Source organism: Cupressus sempervirens, chromosome 8, assembly GCF_028749045.1.
Source record: "Cupressus sempervirens isolate cs-2001-9-10 chromosome 8, ASM2874904v1, whole genome shotgun sequence".
Lineage (NCBI taxonomy): Eukaryota > Viridiplantae > Streptophyta > Pinopsida > Cupressales > Cupressaceae > Cupressus > Cupressus sempervirens.
Window position 1 is genome coordinate 448,274,735 of NC_143125.1, and position 17,991 is coordinate 448,292,725.

The window sequence follows — 17,991 nt, forward strand, 5'->3', positions numbered from 1 at the left end:
ACTCCTAGGGACATATGTCGTTGTTTAATGGATCAAAGAGGGTCATAGGTCACCCTATGACCCTCTTTGACCCATATGAATGATTCGAATATGTCCCTAGGGGTTTGAGGACCCCTAGGGACATATGTCGTCATTTAATGGGTCAAAGAGGGTCATAGGTTACCCTATGACCCCATTTGACCCATATTACCCATTCGAATATGTCCCTAGGGGTCCTAGGACCCCTAGGGACATATGTCATCGTTTAATGGGTCAAAGGGGGTCATAGGTCACCCTATGACCCCCTTTGACCCATATGAACAATTCGAATATGTCCCTAGGGTTCCAAGGACCCCTAGAGAAATATGTCGTCGTTTAATGAGTCAGAGAGGGTCATAGGTCACCCTATGACCCCCTTTGACCCATATTACCCATTCGAATATGTCCCTAGGGGTCCTAGGACCCCTAGGGACATATTCCAATCGTTCATATGGGTCAAAGGGTGACCTATGACACTCTTTGACCCATTAAAAAAGGACCCCTAGAGACATATATCGTTGTTTAATGGGTCAAAGAGGGTCATAGGTCACCCTATGACCCCCTTTGACCCATATTACCCATTCGAATATGTCCCTAGAGGTCCTAGGACCCCTAGGGACATATGTCGTCGTTTAATGGGTCAAAGGAGGTCATAGGTCACCCTATGACCCCCTTTGACCCATATGAATGATTCGACTATGTCCCTGGGGGTCCTAGGACCCCTAGGGACATATGTTGTCATTTAATGGGTCAAAGGGGGTCATAGGTCACCCTATGACCCCCTTTGACCCATATGAATGATTCAACTATGTCCCTAGGGGTCCTAGGACCCCTAGGGACATATGTCATCGTTTAATGTGTCAAAGAGGGTCATAGGTCACCCTATGACCCCCTTTGACCCATAATACCCATTCGAATATGTCCTTAGGGGTCCTAGGATCCCTAGAGACATATGTCGTCATTTAATGGGTCAAAGGGGGTCATAGGTCACCCTATGACCCCCTTTGACCGATATGAACGATTCGGCTATGTCCTTGGGGGTCCTAGGGACATATGTCGTCATTTAATGGGTCAAAGGGACCCCCTTTGACCCATTAAAGGACGACATATGTCCCTAGGGGTCCTAGGACCCCTAGAGACATATATCGTCGTTTAATGGGTCAAAGAGGGTTATAGGTCACCCTATGACCCCCTTTGACTCTTATATATTAATAATATACATATCAATATATATATATATATATATACATTATTATATTTAATGAAAATATTACGTTATTATATAAATATATTAATAACATACATACTAATATAATAATATTTATAATATATATTATATTTAATAAAAATATTACGTTGTTATATAAATATTATATTATTATACATATTAATATAATAATATATAATACATATTACATTTAATGAAAATATTACATTATTTATATATTAATAACATACATATTAATATAATAATATATAATACGTATTTTATATATATATAAATTACGTTATTATATTTAGTAAAAATAATAATAATATATGTTATATTTATAGATTGTAATAAGATTAACATAAGATATTATTATATATTACTAGATTATATCTTGTATGTTTACATTACGTTATTATATATATATAATATATTAAAATATGCCTTTACATATTAATATAAGTGAAATAATTTAAAAGTAAAAAACTAGAACGTTTAAATCGAATTTCCCTCAAAAATTTGAAGATATTTGAAATTTGACTACCGAGCCATATCGGATATCCGATGTCAAATTAGATATCCGATTTGAAATCAGATATCCGATTTTGAATCGGATATCCGATCAGGCTTGGTATTTACCAAGCCTGCCCGGTCAACCCCAAAGATGTGTTTATAGAGAGTTTTAGTGATACTCAGAATTCGGGTAGCCGTCTGACAATGTTATTTTGATCGAAATTGAATGAAACTAAATGGGTTTTTTAATATCGCTCTCTAGATTCCATAAATATAATTTCTGTCAAATTCTGAGTTCGATAAGTATTTATTAGTTAATTATCAATGAAGATTATTGTAAAGTGCTGATTGACATACTGAATGAAAAATAGCTATAACTTTCAAACGGTATAACATTTTTTAAATCTAAAAGTTGCGTCACATTCTATACTTTGCCTAATATAAGAAAAAAATAAAAAAATAAAAATTTGATCAAATTTTCTATTAGTTAGGGTGGTCAGACACGAGACTTTTTTTAATCCAAAAAAGTTTTGGTAGAAAATTCATATTTAATTATTTATTTGGAATAAAAATATCAAAAAATATGCATCACATCCGGGCACGAGTCTAGTTTTCATATCTATAATTATATTAAAAAAATATTATGATTTGATTTTGATTAAGGTGGTCAGACATACACCTACTTTTTATTTTCGCCCTGAAATTTTCTTAGTGCTGCATTAAAATTCAAGCTTTTGACCAATCAATTATTTTTTTCTCTTGATAAGGCCTAGTAGTTTAGAAACTACATTCAATTTTCTACAAATTATTTTTTTACAACTTTTTGATATAAAGTCCATAACCACTTCAAAATTATGTGTCAAGTTGACATAAACCTGATTTGCTGATTTTTCACTGCCACTTAAGGCCATAGTTTGGTACACCATGATCTTGCACATACCCAGGAGTTTGAGGGACTATGAGTATAGGTTGCTGATGGTTACACTCTTAAGTGTAACAAGATGGTTAGAAATTTGCCCTTGCACTTGAACAACTATGAGTTCAAGGCAGACTACCATGTTGTCAACATGGGTGATCTGGATATTGTTCTTAGGATGGAGTGGTTGCGTTCATTAGAAGAGGTCACCTTCAGATTGAAGGACATGGAGATTAAGTTTGAAGTGAATGGGAAGCAACACATTTTGAAAGCCATCAGGAATGGAGACATTAGGACCATTTCCTTTAGACGGCTAGAGAGGCTAGCCAAACATGATGACATTGAGTGGGCAACCGTATGTACTCTCATGCCTACACAGGAGGAGCATCATAAGATAGAGTATCATCTAGACATACGGAGGTTGATAATGAAGTATGATAGGCTTTTCAGTGACATCCCACTTGGCAGACCACCAGACAGAGGTATTGAGCACATCATTGAGTTGGAAGAGGGTGCTAAACCCGTGATGATTACACTGTACATGCATCCTAAGAGACTCAAGGATGAGATCGAGAAAACCATCAAGGAGCTTCTTGCGATGGGTCACATCAAGCCTAGCAAGTCTCCTTTTGCTTCTTCAGTTGTGATGGTGAAGAAAAAGGATGGTACATTGCGGGTGTACATTGATTACAGGGTGCTGAACAAAAGGACAATCAAGAACAGGTACCCCATTCCACAGATCGATGAGTTGATTGATGAGCTTCATGGTGCATGTTATTTCACAAAGATTGATTTGAGTTCCAGCTACCATTAGATCAGAGTTAGGGAGTAGGATATTGAGAAGATTGCCTTCTTATGTCATTGTGGGCACTTTGAGTTTGTGGTCATGCCATTTGGGCTGACCAATGTGCTGGCTACTTTTCAATCCACCATCAACAGGGTCTTCCATCACCAGTTGAGGAAGTATGCGTTAATCTTCTTTGATGATATTTTTATTTATAGTTAGACTTGGCAAGAGCACATGGAGCACTTGGAGACAGTTTTAGGGATCTTGCAATTGGAGTCCTTGTACACCAAGGAGTCCAAATGTGATTTGGGCACGATAGAGCTATTGTATTTGGGTCACATCATTAGTGCAGAGGGAGTAAGGATGGATCTTGATAAGATCCATGCTATTGTGGATTGGCCTTCTCCAGAGAACTTGACACAGTTGAGAGGGTTTCTTGGGTTGGGTGGTTTCTACCGCAAATTTGTCAGAGGATATTCACACCATGCAGCTCCTATGATAGATTTGTTGAAGAAGGGAGCCTTTGTTTGGACACCTGAGGTGCAAGCTTGTTTTGAGAGATTTAAGGAGATCATGACTACGTGCCTTGTTTTAGCATTACTCGACTTCTCGATGCCATTTGAGCTTCAACATGATGCATCTAGAGAGGGTATAGGTGTTGTTCTGATGCTGGACAAGCACCCCATTGCATTTGAGAGTAGGAAACTCTGTGGGCCGAAGAGATCATTTAGTATATACGACAAGGAGATGTTGGCTATTATGCATGCATTGGTTAAATTTAGGAAGTATCTGGTGGGTGGTAAGTTTTGCATTAAAATTGACCACAATAGCTCGAGACACTTCCTTGGACAAAGAAATCTCAATGATAGGCAACAAAAGTGGGTTAGTAAACTGCAGGCTTATGATTTTGACATCTCCTATGTGAAAGGGACTGAGAATGTGGTAGCAGATGCATTGTCACGTAGACCACATCTTAGTGCTATGGTTTAGATATCAGAGGATTGGAGGCACTTGATCATTGCTGAGTATGCTAGAGATTCATGGGCATCCGGGATTGTTGATGGGATAGTTGTTGATACTAGGTATACACTTGTGGACGATTTGATTATCTACAAGAATAGGATATTTTTAGTCTTAGGATCGAAGGTGAAGTGTATTGTTATGAGAGCACTTCATGATTCACCTACGACTAGACATCTTGGATACTTCAAAATGTACAGGCAGGTACGAGAGCAGTTCACATGGAAGGGGCTCAAGGCAGACGTGTTACAGTATTTTAGAGAGTGCCCTATTTGTCAGCAGAACAAACAAGAGAACACCTTTCTAGCAGGGCTCCTATAGCCACTTCCCATTCCTGATAGGAAGTGGGAGTGTATATCCATGAATTTCATTACGAGCTTGCCTAAGGCCCAAGGGCGAGATTGCATCTATGTGGTGGTAGATAGGTTGACAAAGTATGCACACTTCTTTCCCATCACTACTACTTACATGACAGTGTAGGTGGCTGAAGTCTTTTTCAGGGAGATTTTTAGACTACATGGAATACCCCTGAACATAGTGAGTGATAGGGATAGCAGGTTCTTGAGTCATTTTTGGCAGGAGGTGTTCTGTTTATGTGGCACTGAGCTCGCACCTAGCACTAGTTACCACTCGCAGACTGATGGGTAGACAAAGATAGTAAATAAGTGGGTGGAGGGATATTTGAGGAACTATGTGGTTGGTCAACAAAAAGCATGGGTTAGATGGATTTATTTATGTGACTATTTCTATAATACTACCTATCACATGTCTATTCAAATGACTCCTTCCAGAGCACTATATGGCTATAATGCACCGAGCTTTGTTGATTTGCTTATGAGTGATGTTAGAGTTCCTTGTGCTGGGAATTTTCTTTAGGAAAGCAAGGACATTGTTGATGCTCTCAAAGATAATATTACCTAAGCACAAAATCAGCATAAGCATTATGCAGATCAGAAGAGGACATAGAGGAGTTTTGAAGTTGGTGACATAGTTTACCTCATGCTGCAGCCTTACCGACAATCTACTCTTAGGAAGAGGGGGTCAGAGAAGTTTAAGCCTAGATACTATGGTCCTTTCAGGATTATTAGGCAGATTGGTGAGATGACTTATGAGCTTGAGCTTTCAATAGACATCAAGGTGCACAATGTTTTCCATGTGTTATGACTGAAGAAGGCATTGGGTTAGCATGTTGCGCCTTCAACAATTCTTCCTCCATTGGATGATGAAGGGAAATTGGTTCTTGTTTCTGAGTACAACATTGATAGCAGAGAGAGACAACTCCGTAGGAGAACTATCAAAGAATACTTGGTGAAGTGGAGAGATTTACCCCAGGAGGATGCCACATGGGAGGGAAAAGATATTTTGCAAAATCCAGCTTTGAGATTGCTTGAGGGCAAGCAATTTCAGGAGGGGTGGACTGTCATATCCTCTTTTTAGTGACATGTTATTTTTAAGTGAATTTGCCTATCATGGACTCTTGTAGGTAGATATTTTTGGTGAGAGAGTCATTTAGATGATTATTTGGAGATTGGATGGTCTTATTTTCTCTTGGAGAGATGGGTTTTATTATATTTTTATTTTATGTGTTATGCGGGGCCAAAATATTATAATTTTGAGTTGAGTTGCACTTTTTATTTTATAAAGTTACATTTTATAAAAGTGCATTATAAAGGGATTTCATAAGAATATTTTATGGATACTTCTAGAAGTTCTTAGAGGCTTCTTAGGAAAGTGAATAAATAGGGTGCTTGGCTTCTCATTTGGAGATCCCAAGTTTTGAGTTTACACTACTTTTCTCTTTGAGCATTGTGGCACCATTTTCGTCTGCAGATTGTCATTTGATCTTTGGAAACAGAGTCTCCTAAGGATTTGCATAACTGAGGAGGTAAAATATCCTTTGAAGGGTTGCACTTTGGAAGTGGTATTCAGTTGCTTCAAGTTGAACTTATTTGAACATTTCCAACAAGGTTTGATTTTCAGCTTAGACATACATTTTTGCTCATATCTCACTGTTTTCTGGGAGTTTGATTTTTATTTTTTGGGAGAATTTTCCTCAGAGCCTGGGGATTACTTCTATATAATTTTTGACACCTTTTAGTCTAGCATTTATTTTTTCTAGGAGCCGTACCAGTCCATACATGTACGAATGCACCTGCAAGCCATACGATCAGTAAATTGGAGGGCAGTTTGGAATTGCATTTTCATCATTTCGTTTTTAGCATTTAGTCTCCAACATTTGCTCAATCTAGGTTCTTTCATTTCAGTTTGTAGTTGTAAGAAATTCTCAATTGCATTCAGTCAGAGAGAGTTTGTTTGTAATGTGCGATGTTGTAATGCTTTGAGTTGAAAATCGTATATCATATGTAAAAGCATTTGGTTATTATTGAATGAATAAATTGGTGCTATTTTACATCAATTATTTGAGTAGATTTATTGCACAACAATTTTCTTTATTAAGCATTTTATTTTCAACAGTGTATTTAGTTTGCATGTCAAGTGTTTGACAAAATTACATAGTTCAATATTAGTGATTATTAGTGGCCTATTGGCAAGGGCCATTACACGCTCTCCTCAATTAGAGGGAAGTATGAGGTGAAAACCCATTGTTCCATGCTCTAGTAGCAGCTATGATGGGTCTACTCTCTGACTTGGTTCATGGTGCATATCATGTGAGTTACTACACGATGTTGTTGTGATTATGTCATGAAAGGTGACTATTTTTCATTGATGTATATATTTAGAGGAGAGCTATTGAAAGGCGTCAATCTTATCAATAATTGGACCTGTTATCATAACAAACTACATTAAGTTGTTATCTCGGTGTGCTAGAAGTTATGATAACGAACAAAAGGTAACTATTGTAAGGTGACGATCTTATCAATAATAGACTTATCTCCTAACACCAAAATGTGTTGGAGTGAGTGTTATCATGGTTCTTTAGGCCTGATTTTGCCAAACACTATGAAATTAATTGTTATGGTTCTTTGGGCTGCATCATAACATAAATTTATTATAGACCACACTTAAGGTGGTGTTTAAACTTATACTAAAGTTATAGAATTTGCAATTCCCTCTTTGTTAAAGAGGGAGTGTTGAGAAATTTAGCCTCATAGTAAATTGAAGCAAATTCCACATATATGTGTGTGTTGATAGATTTATGTTGAGATCCTTAAATATATCATTCTAGGAATATCATATTGAGATGATATATCTTCACATTCTCAAGAACATAATATGTTCTATATCAATCTTGCCTAACTAAGAGAAGTGTTTAAGTTTGTAGTTACAGTCAATTTGATATGATCACGAATTTCATTATTGATGGTAAATCGTCATTAAATAAATAAATAAATAAATAAATATATATATATAGAGTTAGTTAGTTATTTAGATTATTATTACACTAACTAATGATGTTTAAACCTTGAGACATGTCTTCTCCTTTTATACTTATATGAACTCTAAATCTGCATTTGAAAGATATCAATAACAATGACAATATAATTACACTTGGAGACACAATCCAAATAAATTTAACAATTTATAGTGAATATATTTACACAATGTGTAAAAGCTAGTGATATAAGTCGGCGAAGACTGCAGAATTACAGGTTGTTTTGAGCTACAAAAAGTATTGCATGATATCTTTTTTTCTGCCGATCTGCCTAGATATATGCAACTACAAGCTAAAATACAACGTACTGAGGTTGTCTCAACTACATAATTGCTTGTGTCCTCTATCAAGACAGTGCTGTCTAAACAACAAAAGACAAAAAAACATGAGGGAAATCTACAAAACGTGAAAATACACTTTTTTTTCCCGCAGATTTACAATACCAATGATGAGATCATGAATATGATATCTTAAAATTTTCAGGAAAATCCATTCCACATTTTTAAATGTACATTATGTAGGGAGGATAGCTGCGTCCTATCAGGATGTCGATGCCCTGAACGTTATAGTCATTTGCTGGAATCCACGATTTCATGCCACATTGGAATTGTTGTTGTCCTGCTTGCTTCAGTGCTTATGCAGCTATGCTCACCTTTACACCTGCTTCAGTTGCGAGACCTTTCAACTTCATTAATGATTTTTTATAGTAAAATCGATGAACTCCGTCATTGCAAAAGTCTTTAAGGATGTTCTCAGACATGTCCACTAAAATTGATAGGAATTCGAAGTAGCATGTAGTTAACGGGTACCTAAAATTCTCTCATTACCAGTCTTTACTGAATTGTAGTAGTGAGCACTGTCTTATTAAGCTGGGACCAATAACCAATACATTGTTAGTGCCGAAAGGTAGAATGAGTAAAATGAGAACGTCGGCTAAAAATAGAAGCATTTACCACCCAAAACTATGATCACTCTTTATCGAATTGTAGGAGTGAGCGCTGTCTAATCAATGCATTGCTATTCATGAAAGGTGGAGTGAATGAAATGAGACTGTCGTCTAAAAAGTAGAACCACTTACATCGCAAAATTACCTATCAAGATTGGATTCTTTATATTAATAATTAATATAATGGTAAAGCATAAGTTTTTCAATAGTACAAGGCTAGAAGCGTTGAAAAGTATTTCACTGCTACAAATAATATGGTAAAGATTTTAGAACGTTATACTTTGAGTCGAATAGTAATGGAGCTGGACATTTTTGTTTGCTGTCGGACAAGCTTTAGGACAGTTTGATTGTTTCAGAATGGCACTTCAGAATTTCATTTTAATATGCCCGTTCTTGTCAAAGGCAATGTAACTTCACCGTTTCGGAAACATTTTTGTTAGTACCATGGTATTGTGCTTATGTGGAAGAGTGAGCGACAATAATTTGCATTTTGTTTGCTATTAGTCGAGATACCAATAAGAAAACAAAGCTTGAAGTACGCACTTATCACCCAAAGAATCCGTATAATTTGCATAGATGTCTCTTTCAATTAAAAATGTTCATTTTGTCCACATTACCACAAATGCACTTTGAAGCTCATTATGTTGCTTTTCATTTATTATCGTCGGTGTCAAATATCTGATAAAAAAACTGATCTTAGGGAAACCATGTTGTCATATTGAGATAGGATATGTGCATCCATTTGTATTGCCTTGACTTAAGTAGAGAAAACTTTAGTGACAAATATTTTGTGTTGGAATTTTGAAATTGCCCACTAACTAGGATCGAACATGGCCAATTCACCTTGTTTTCATAAATTTTTAGTTAAGTGCACTTATATTCTACAATTTAATAATTAATTAATTATATTGATATATATATATTTTGCTAACAGAGTTTGTGTTTTCTAAATAGTTTATTTAATATTTTGTGCAATTTCAAAAAAGTGTCTTAATTGTTTTTAAATCTGATGGGTTGTCCATTTGTTACAATCGGTTCAAAGTAGTAACCAAATGGTTGTTGTACCAATTGGAAATTGTGAGAATAAAAGTCAACAAGCTCAAAGCCCTTGTTAAGTAGGAAAGAATAAGTTGAGGAGTAGACAAAAGGCAAAAGAGATGAGGCCTTATGGGAGGCGAGGATAGACTTTGGGTTAAAATTGCAAAACTAGGAGTTGTTGGAGGAGCAATTATTGGAGATCCATGCCATGGTGTGCTTGGAGGAGAAAAATGAGATTATCATTGCTCTGGTGTCTATGAAGGAGTCACAAGACAAATTGGGAGAACCAATTAAAACCCTAGCTTCTCAGCAAAAAGTTGCTCAGGATAGGATGGATATTGCCATTGGAGGGATTAAGGGGGAGTTGGAGAAAAGGAAGCTCAAAAGAAAAAGGAGAGAGGAAGCTTGTGGCAAAGATGAAGATCTGTGAGTTGTCACCAACCATGATGTTGGTCTGGGGGATGCTGCTTCCTCCCACCCTTCCAAACCTTCCTTTTTGGAAAAGCTCAAGGAGTTGAGGAAGTAGATGGGTTTTGCTATAGTTGGTTGCTGTGTTAATTGGTGCTAGTGGGTCTTGTGTTGTTGGTTCTTATTAGTTCTTGGTCTGCTATTGGTTCGTGGTGATTGGTCTATTCCAGTCCTGTTCTATAAGTTTTTGGTCTATTTTAGTTTTAGTTTTTGACTTTTTGTACTGGTTCTATTTTAGTAAGTTGTCATTGCATGTGAACCTTCTTCTTTCCATCCACTGGACTTGGTGTTAAGTTTTTGTTAAGGGTTTGGATCCTATTCCACTCTACTTAGTTAGAACATGTTTTAATTGGTAGTCATAGTTTGTCAATAGACAAAAAGTTATATTTGCACAAGGGCCTAATTTGCCAAACATTTTTCAAAAGCATATCTTAATACACTACAATTCATAAATCACCTATAAAATCACAACGAATATGTTTTGTGTAGGTTGGATATGCCTTATCTTTACATCGAACATGTTAAAATTGGCAAGATTCACCAAATACTTGTATATTTTTTAAAATTCTTGTTGAACTTGCCAAATATGGATTGGTATAAATATAATTAAGGACTAGTTTTATTTTTATACGATTTGGTTGGGTTTGATCTCTCGATGCACATCAATACCCAAGTTTCAAACTAGGAAGAACCATAGGTACGTGACCTGACACCAGTGCTACTCAATAGGAATTTAAAGTTAAGTGATATATTTTTAAAATTGTGTTATAATATTATTGATCTCAATCTGTTTGCAATTTTTAGTTCATTCGTATTGTGGAGACCTTAGACATCTAGATTGTAGTCCACATGGCCAATGAATCCTATAGTCTATTATTGCTTCTGAAATGAATAAATAGTTTTTTGTGGCCTTTATTTTGTTGGGGATATCAAATAGGAAGAAGGGTAAGACTCCAAAATGTCGCAAAGGTAAGAGAATCCAACCAAAAGAACCTTAACTTCAGCTTTGTACTTTGGCAATGCTCATGGTTAAAAATATGAAGGCATATCATCACAACTACAAGCTTCACAACCTACATTGAATATTGAAAAAGGTGATGATCTTGATATCTTGGATGACGATGAACTTGAAGAAGACATCCGAGGTGATACTCTGGGTAGTTGCAATGAGATAATTGACTTGGATGAGAATGTTGTAGATGACGATGATGCACAAGAGGGGGAAAACAATATCTAAATAAAAAATAAGTTTGGAGTGGGATGTCATTTTAGAATTGATTAGGTGTGAAAATAGAACCTACGGAGAATCCAAATAAAGTCCTCCAATAAAATGCAGATGTAAGATTTGTAGTTGGAAACATAAAAATGAAAATATGTTATGGCTAAAGCTTGACACCATTGGAAAACATAACATAGTTAACAAAAAATATATCAGACAAAATTGAAAAAATTGGTAATATGATAGAAAACAAAGGAATAATGTTAGAATGTAAAAAATGACTTACAATATAATGCACATTTGAAAAGATAGACAAAGCTTGTTGAACGTAAGGGTTCTATAAAAACTATTTTTGGAAAAGCAATGGCAATAGAACATCTAGGAAAAGGTATTTAATTTGTGTTGTTTTTATTTCGATCAGAGCGAGTGCTTTGATAAACCACTCACAAATTAGTGCTTTATTAGACATTTTGAAAGTTTTTAACAATTGTAACAATCATTGGTTAGTAAATTGTGGAAGGGAATGGGAAGTTATCTTGTTGAGGTTGGAAAACAAGATATAAAGAAAAAAATGAGTCATTTTATTGTATTATCTTTAAATGAAGTTATGACAATAGATAGATAATACATCCTTGGTATGCATGCATGTTCTTGTTGAGAGTGTTGACTTGGTGGTCTGCACCTTCTTGGAGATTTGTGCTATGGATCTGGGTAATTCTCAACATTTGTATCAGACATTAATAGTACGAGTGTTTGGTGCAACGAAAAATGCTACCTGAGGCTTTGGGTCATGGGTTCAAGTCTCCCTTTAGTTGGTGTTGAAGGCTTAGACGGTGTTGAGGGGGAGATCGTTGAGAGTGTTGACTTGGTGGTCAACAAGGTCAACACCTCCTCAAAGATTTGTGTCGTGGATCTAGGTAAGTCTCGACACAGTTTGAGCTTTTGGTGCAATGGAAAATGCTACCTACAATTCTATATTGTGTTAGGATTAAGGGGACAAAAATAAAAATTACATGCAAATATATCCAATATCAGAAAATGATAAAGCACACAAAATAATACACAAGAGACAAAGATTTAACATGGTTCACCCAATCCCTAGGCTAAATCCACCAACAAGTCCAATATTCTTATTATCGAGTGATTACAACCTAATTACAATATGCAATCCCTTACAACTCACTCATTACACATTATGAAATCCCTAATCCTAAACCATTTTATACAAGCTTTTCGTTGCTTACAAAATTAAGGCTAGAATAATTACAACTTGTCAGCCCCCCAAAAAATAGCCAATAAAATAGTCCCAACATTTACTCCCTTAGGGGCTGCCCTTGAGCCCCCAACAATCATGGGCTATCACCCTCGACTGTATTAGGGACTGCTGTCCCCAAATCCCCACTCCGAGCCCAACTTGACCCTAAACTTCGACGATGATACATGATGGGTGTATAATACTTTCTTAGCCAGTCACCACAAGCTAACATTCTCCCACATGGTGACTAATTAGGTTCCACACCAAACAATAACCTCCCACTTGGAGACTGATTCTATAGCAATATCGCTACCCTGCAAGGCTCCCACTAGATCAAACCACCTTGAACTTAGCTATTCCTTTATTCTATTTAGTCTAGAAGACCAACTGAAGCTGAAGAGGAGTTCAACTACTCCCTCGTCACTACCTTTGTAAACATATTTGTTGGATTATCATTTGTATGTATCTTGTCCAACTTTAACTGTCCATCATCCAAAATTGACCGAATGAAATTGTACCACAACTATATGTGTTTGTCTTTGAATATAGAGTAGAATTCTTGCTAAAATGAATGATACATTGGCTATATGTATATGGAATTATCCTTTCGCGGGTGTCCCAATTCTTTCATGAAGAATTGAACCCATATCATCTCCTTGACTACCTTTGTAGCAACAACATACTTTGCCTTTGTAGTAGATAAAGCATTTGCCTTTTGTAATCAAGAAATCCAACTCAATACTATTCTATCGATAGTAAATGCATATCTTATTGTATTTTTTCTAGTATCTAGATCCTCTGCAAAATCCGGATAGGTGCAACCTAATTTATAGAGGCCTTATCAGATCATGCGACACCGAAACAAGATGCATGAGGCAATTGGATTGATTGCATTACAGGTATCAGATAGTCTATAGTTTCATCTGTCCGGGTGCAATACTTTTCTAGCTATGTGGACTGAGCTTCATGGCTTGTTTGGTACTATGAATGAGTTCATGGCACTTTAAATAGAGGCAAAGCTTATCTCTCTTGTACCAAATTCCTTTCGAACTATTGATGACTTCTTGATGAAGTTTAATCAATAGAGATCCGTGTTGAGGGTTGTGGAAAGATGAAGACTAATGTTGAGTGCATCTATCTCATTCTCTCTAAGTTTCAAGGGAATTTTTAGAATTTTTCTTCCACCTTCTATTCCACCAAAGATGCTTTGGGGAATAGATTTTCTATGCCTACTTTTGAGGTCTTTTGTGATTGCTTGACTAGAGAGAAGTCAAAGATTACACAGTTGGATACTATATGACTAGTTCTAAGATGAAGGCATTGGTAGCTTAGACATCTACAGGAAAGCTGAAGTAGAAACAAAAGCATAAGTTAGATTTGGTAGGTAGTGAGAGTTCCTCCAAGCCTTCTCCCAAATCAGATGCTTGGAAATCCTCTCAGAAGGGTAATTCCTCTAAGTCTGGTGAGTCTTCCTTTAAGACTAAGAAGTACATAGGTGAACCTTGTAGTTTTTGTGGCAAGGAAGGACATCCAGTTTCTAGGTGTTGGAAACGTCTTGAGGCATTATAGGAGGCCATGTAGCATTTCGATATTGCTTCTCTAAAGCCTTCACCTCTACCTATAGGGAAAGGACATGCTCTTTCTACATGAGCATTGTCTTCTACAACTTCTTGGATTCTTGATTCCGAAGCTTCCCATTATATGACACACTCACCTGATTTGGTTACCTCACTTGCTTAGAGTGTTACTACATAGATTGCAGTTGGTGATTCTCCTCAACTTTCAATCAGAGGTTTAGGAACTATATCTTTAGAAGGTGGTTCACTACAAGATGTTCTCTTGGTTTTGGCCATTTCTACAAACCTCCCATCTATCTTTCAGATTTGTCATTCAAGCTCTGGAAAGACAACTGAGTTCTCACAACATGATGTGGTTATTCGAGACCTCCATGATCTTGACTTAGTTATTGCTACAGGGAGTGTTGATCTTTAGTCTCACTTATATTAGTTTGATGGCTTTGAGAGCTTCGATTCTACAAGTGTTTCTCTCATTGCTCAAGTAGACACAGTGAGAAAGCTTTGGCATGAGCATTTTGGCCATGTCAACTATAGATATTTAAAATAGACAAGTACACAGGAGCTAGTGATTGGGTTGCCTCAGATCTCTTGTACTGACGATGTGTGTCAAGGTTGTGCACTTGGCAAACATCAGAGAGATCCTTTTCTGACAGGTAGATCCACAAATGCTAAGGCACTATTGGAGTTGATAAATAGTGATCTTATGTCATTTCCCACTCCATCTTTTTTCGGTGCTTGATATGTGATCACCTTCATAGATGACTTCTCTAGATGCACATGGGTGTACTTTCTAAAGTACAAGTTCAATGTCTTTGATTCCTTTCAAATCTTTAAGACATTTGTGGAAAAGCAGTCTGGTTTTTCTGTCAAGTGTATATGCACTGACAATGGGGGGGAATATGTGAATCAATATTTTAGAGATTTTTGCATTGAGCATGGTTTATAGCATCAGTTCTCTATTCCCTATACAACTCAACAGAATGGGGTTGCAGAGAGAAAGAACAAGATATTACGGGAGATGGCCAATTGTATGATTTAATCTAGATCTATAAGTTCTTCATTTTGGGCTGATGTCAATTGTGCCAACTATATTTAGAATCAGATCCCTCACAAGGTATTGTGATACATTACCCTTGAGGAGGCTTGGACTCATGTCAAGCCTGATGTTTCTACTTTTTGCATTTTTGGTAGTGAGGCTTGGGCATTTATTCCAGATGCTCAACGGAAAGCCATGGAGAAGAAGATCTGACCACTCATTTTGGTTGGCTACTATGAGGATGTGAAGGTGTACAGTTTGTTTAATCTTGATTACATAGATGTCTTGTTTCAGAGAGATGTTCAGTTTGATGAGCGTTATCCTCTGATGGATCCTCCATCTCCAGCTTCTTCCTCACTACCCAGTACTTCCTCTACTCCTCTAGAGGATTACGCATCCTCTGAGGAAGATATAGATATTGATCCCCCTTCACCACCTCCACCAGATGCTCTACGAATGCCCAAGTGGGCTCATGATACTATTGATGCAAGTGGTGGACCTTTGGCAGTTGATCCTATAGATGCTCGTCGCACTTGTGCTCAGACTATAGGTAGTGGCCTTTTGAGTCATGCCATTTCATATGATGCTTAGATTTTTTCACAGTCAAAAGGACACTTAGAGTGGGATAGGGATATGGATGAAGAGTACTCTTCTTTGATGAAGAAGTACACATGGGATCTTTGTCCCCTTCCGAAAGGAAGAAAGTTGGTTTGGTGCCGATGGGTGTACTGTACCAAGTATGCTATAGATGGTTCTATTAATAGGTACAGGGCACTTCTTGTTGCAAAGGGTTTTTCACAAGTTGAGGGTATTGATTACTCTGAGACCTTTGCCCGTGTTGCTAAGATGAATTCTATTTTCCTTGTGCTCTCTCTTGTAGCTTCACAGGATGGAAAAATTTTCAGATGGACATGAAGAGTCCTTTGCATGGAGACCTTCATGAGGAGATCTACATGGAGAAGCCTCATGGTTTTGTGTAGGACTCTCCATTGGTATGCCGACTTAAGAGGTCTTTATATGGTCTCAAACAAGCCCTTAGGGCTTGGTATGAGAAGATGGATTCCTTTTTGCTTTCTTCACAGTTCACTTGTTGTCATTCTAATCCTACAGTTTACATTCAACATCATGGGGCTAACTTATTGATACTTGTTCTTTATGTTGATGACCTCATCATCATAGGAAGTCCATTCTCCATGATACAAAGTGTTCAACAAGCATTGAGAGAACAGTTTGAGATGACAGATCTTGGACTTCAACACTATTTTTTGGGCCTATAGATTGTTTAGTCTTCAGATAAGATAGCTATACTCCAAAAAAAGTATGCTCTTGATATGCTTTAGAGATTCAACATGCTTGATTGCGAGCTTGCTCCCACACCTTTTCAGTTAGGTGTTGTTTTATCTACCACTTGCTGTACTCCTATAGTGGATTCCACTTTATACGGATAGCTTGTGGGTAGTTTGTTGTACCTGACACACACATGTCCTGATATTTCCTTTGCGGTTGGACTTGTCTCTTGATTCTCCCATGATCCTCATGAGATTCATTGGCAAGCTTCCAAACATATCTTGATGTATATTAGAGGTACAACATGTTATGGCATTCACTACACATCAAGGGATCCTCACATTGTTGTTTTCACAGATTCAGATTGGGTTGGTGATATTGATGATTGCAAGTCTACTTCTGGTTTTGTATTCTATCTTGGTTCTAGTCCTATCACATGGTCTTGCAAGAAGCAACATGCTCACACATTATCATCTATAGAGGCAAAATATAGGGCACCTATATTGGCTAGTTAGGAGGTTTTAAGGCTTCAAGAGTTGATGATAGAGTTTTCATTTTCTCCTGATAGTCCCCCCTTTTTATGGTGTGACAATTAGAGCGCTATACACATTTCACGCAACCTAGTTGAGCATCAACAAACCAATCACATCGAGCTTCACATGCACTTCATCAGGCACCTGATTTAGGATGGTGCTTTGAGCTTGGAGTACATTCCTACTACTCAGTAGGTTGCAAACATCTTCACTAAACCTTTTGCATCCTCGCGATATCTTGAACTGTGCTCTATGCTTGGGGTGAAGGAAGTTGTCCCTGGGGGTTCTTAGTGATGAGTCCTTCCTTCCTTCTTTTTCATGCTCTCTCTTTTTGGAGTAGAGTTTTTCCCACTAGGTTTTCTATATTTCTTCATTTCATAGAGATTTGGTTGTGATTGGGTAGTTGCTGGGACCCAAGTTTGCTTTCAGCATTGCATTGTAATTACCTTTCTCTTTCAACATTGTTTCTCATCTTAAGGGGGGGTGTTAGAGTATAGTGTTAATTTAATTTAATTTATTAAATGTGCTTTACTCCCTTCTTAAGATTTCACTTTATGCAGCTTTTGCATTCTCATTTAATAATTATTTAGTAATTAATAAATATCATTTACCTTTTAGGTTACCCTTTTCGAGTTTCGATCTCCTACTATAAGGATAGATCATTTGTAATTATTTTACATCTTTTTCATTTCTGAGAATACAAATTGCATATTTCCAGAGTAAAACCCTTGCCTCCTTTTGTCTTTTTCTTCTCTGTGATAGGTTTTTACATGT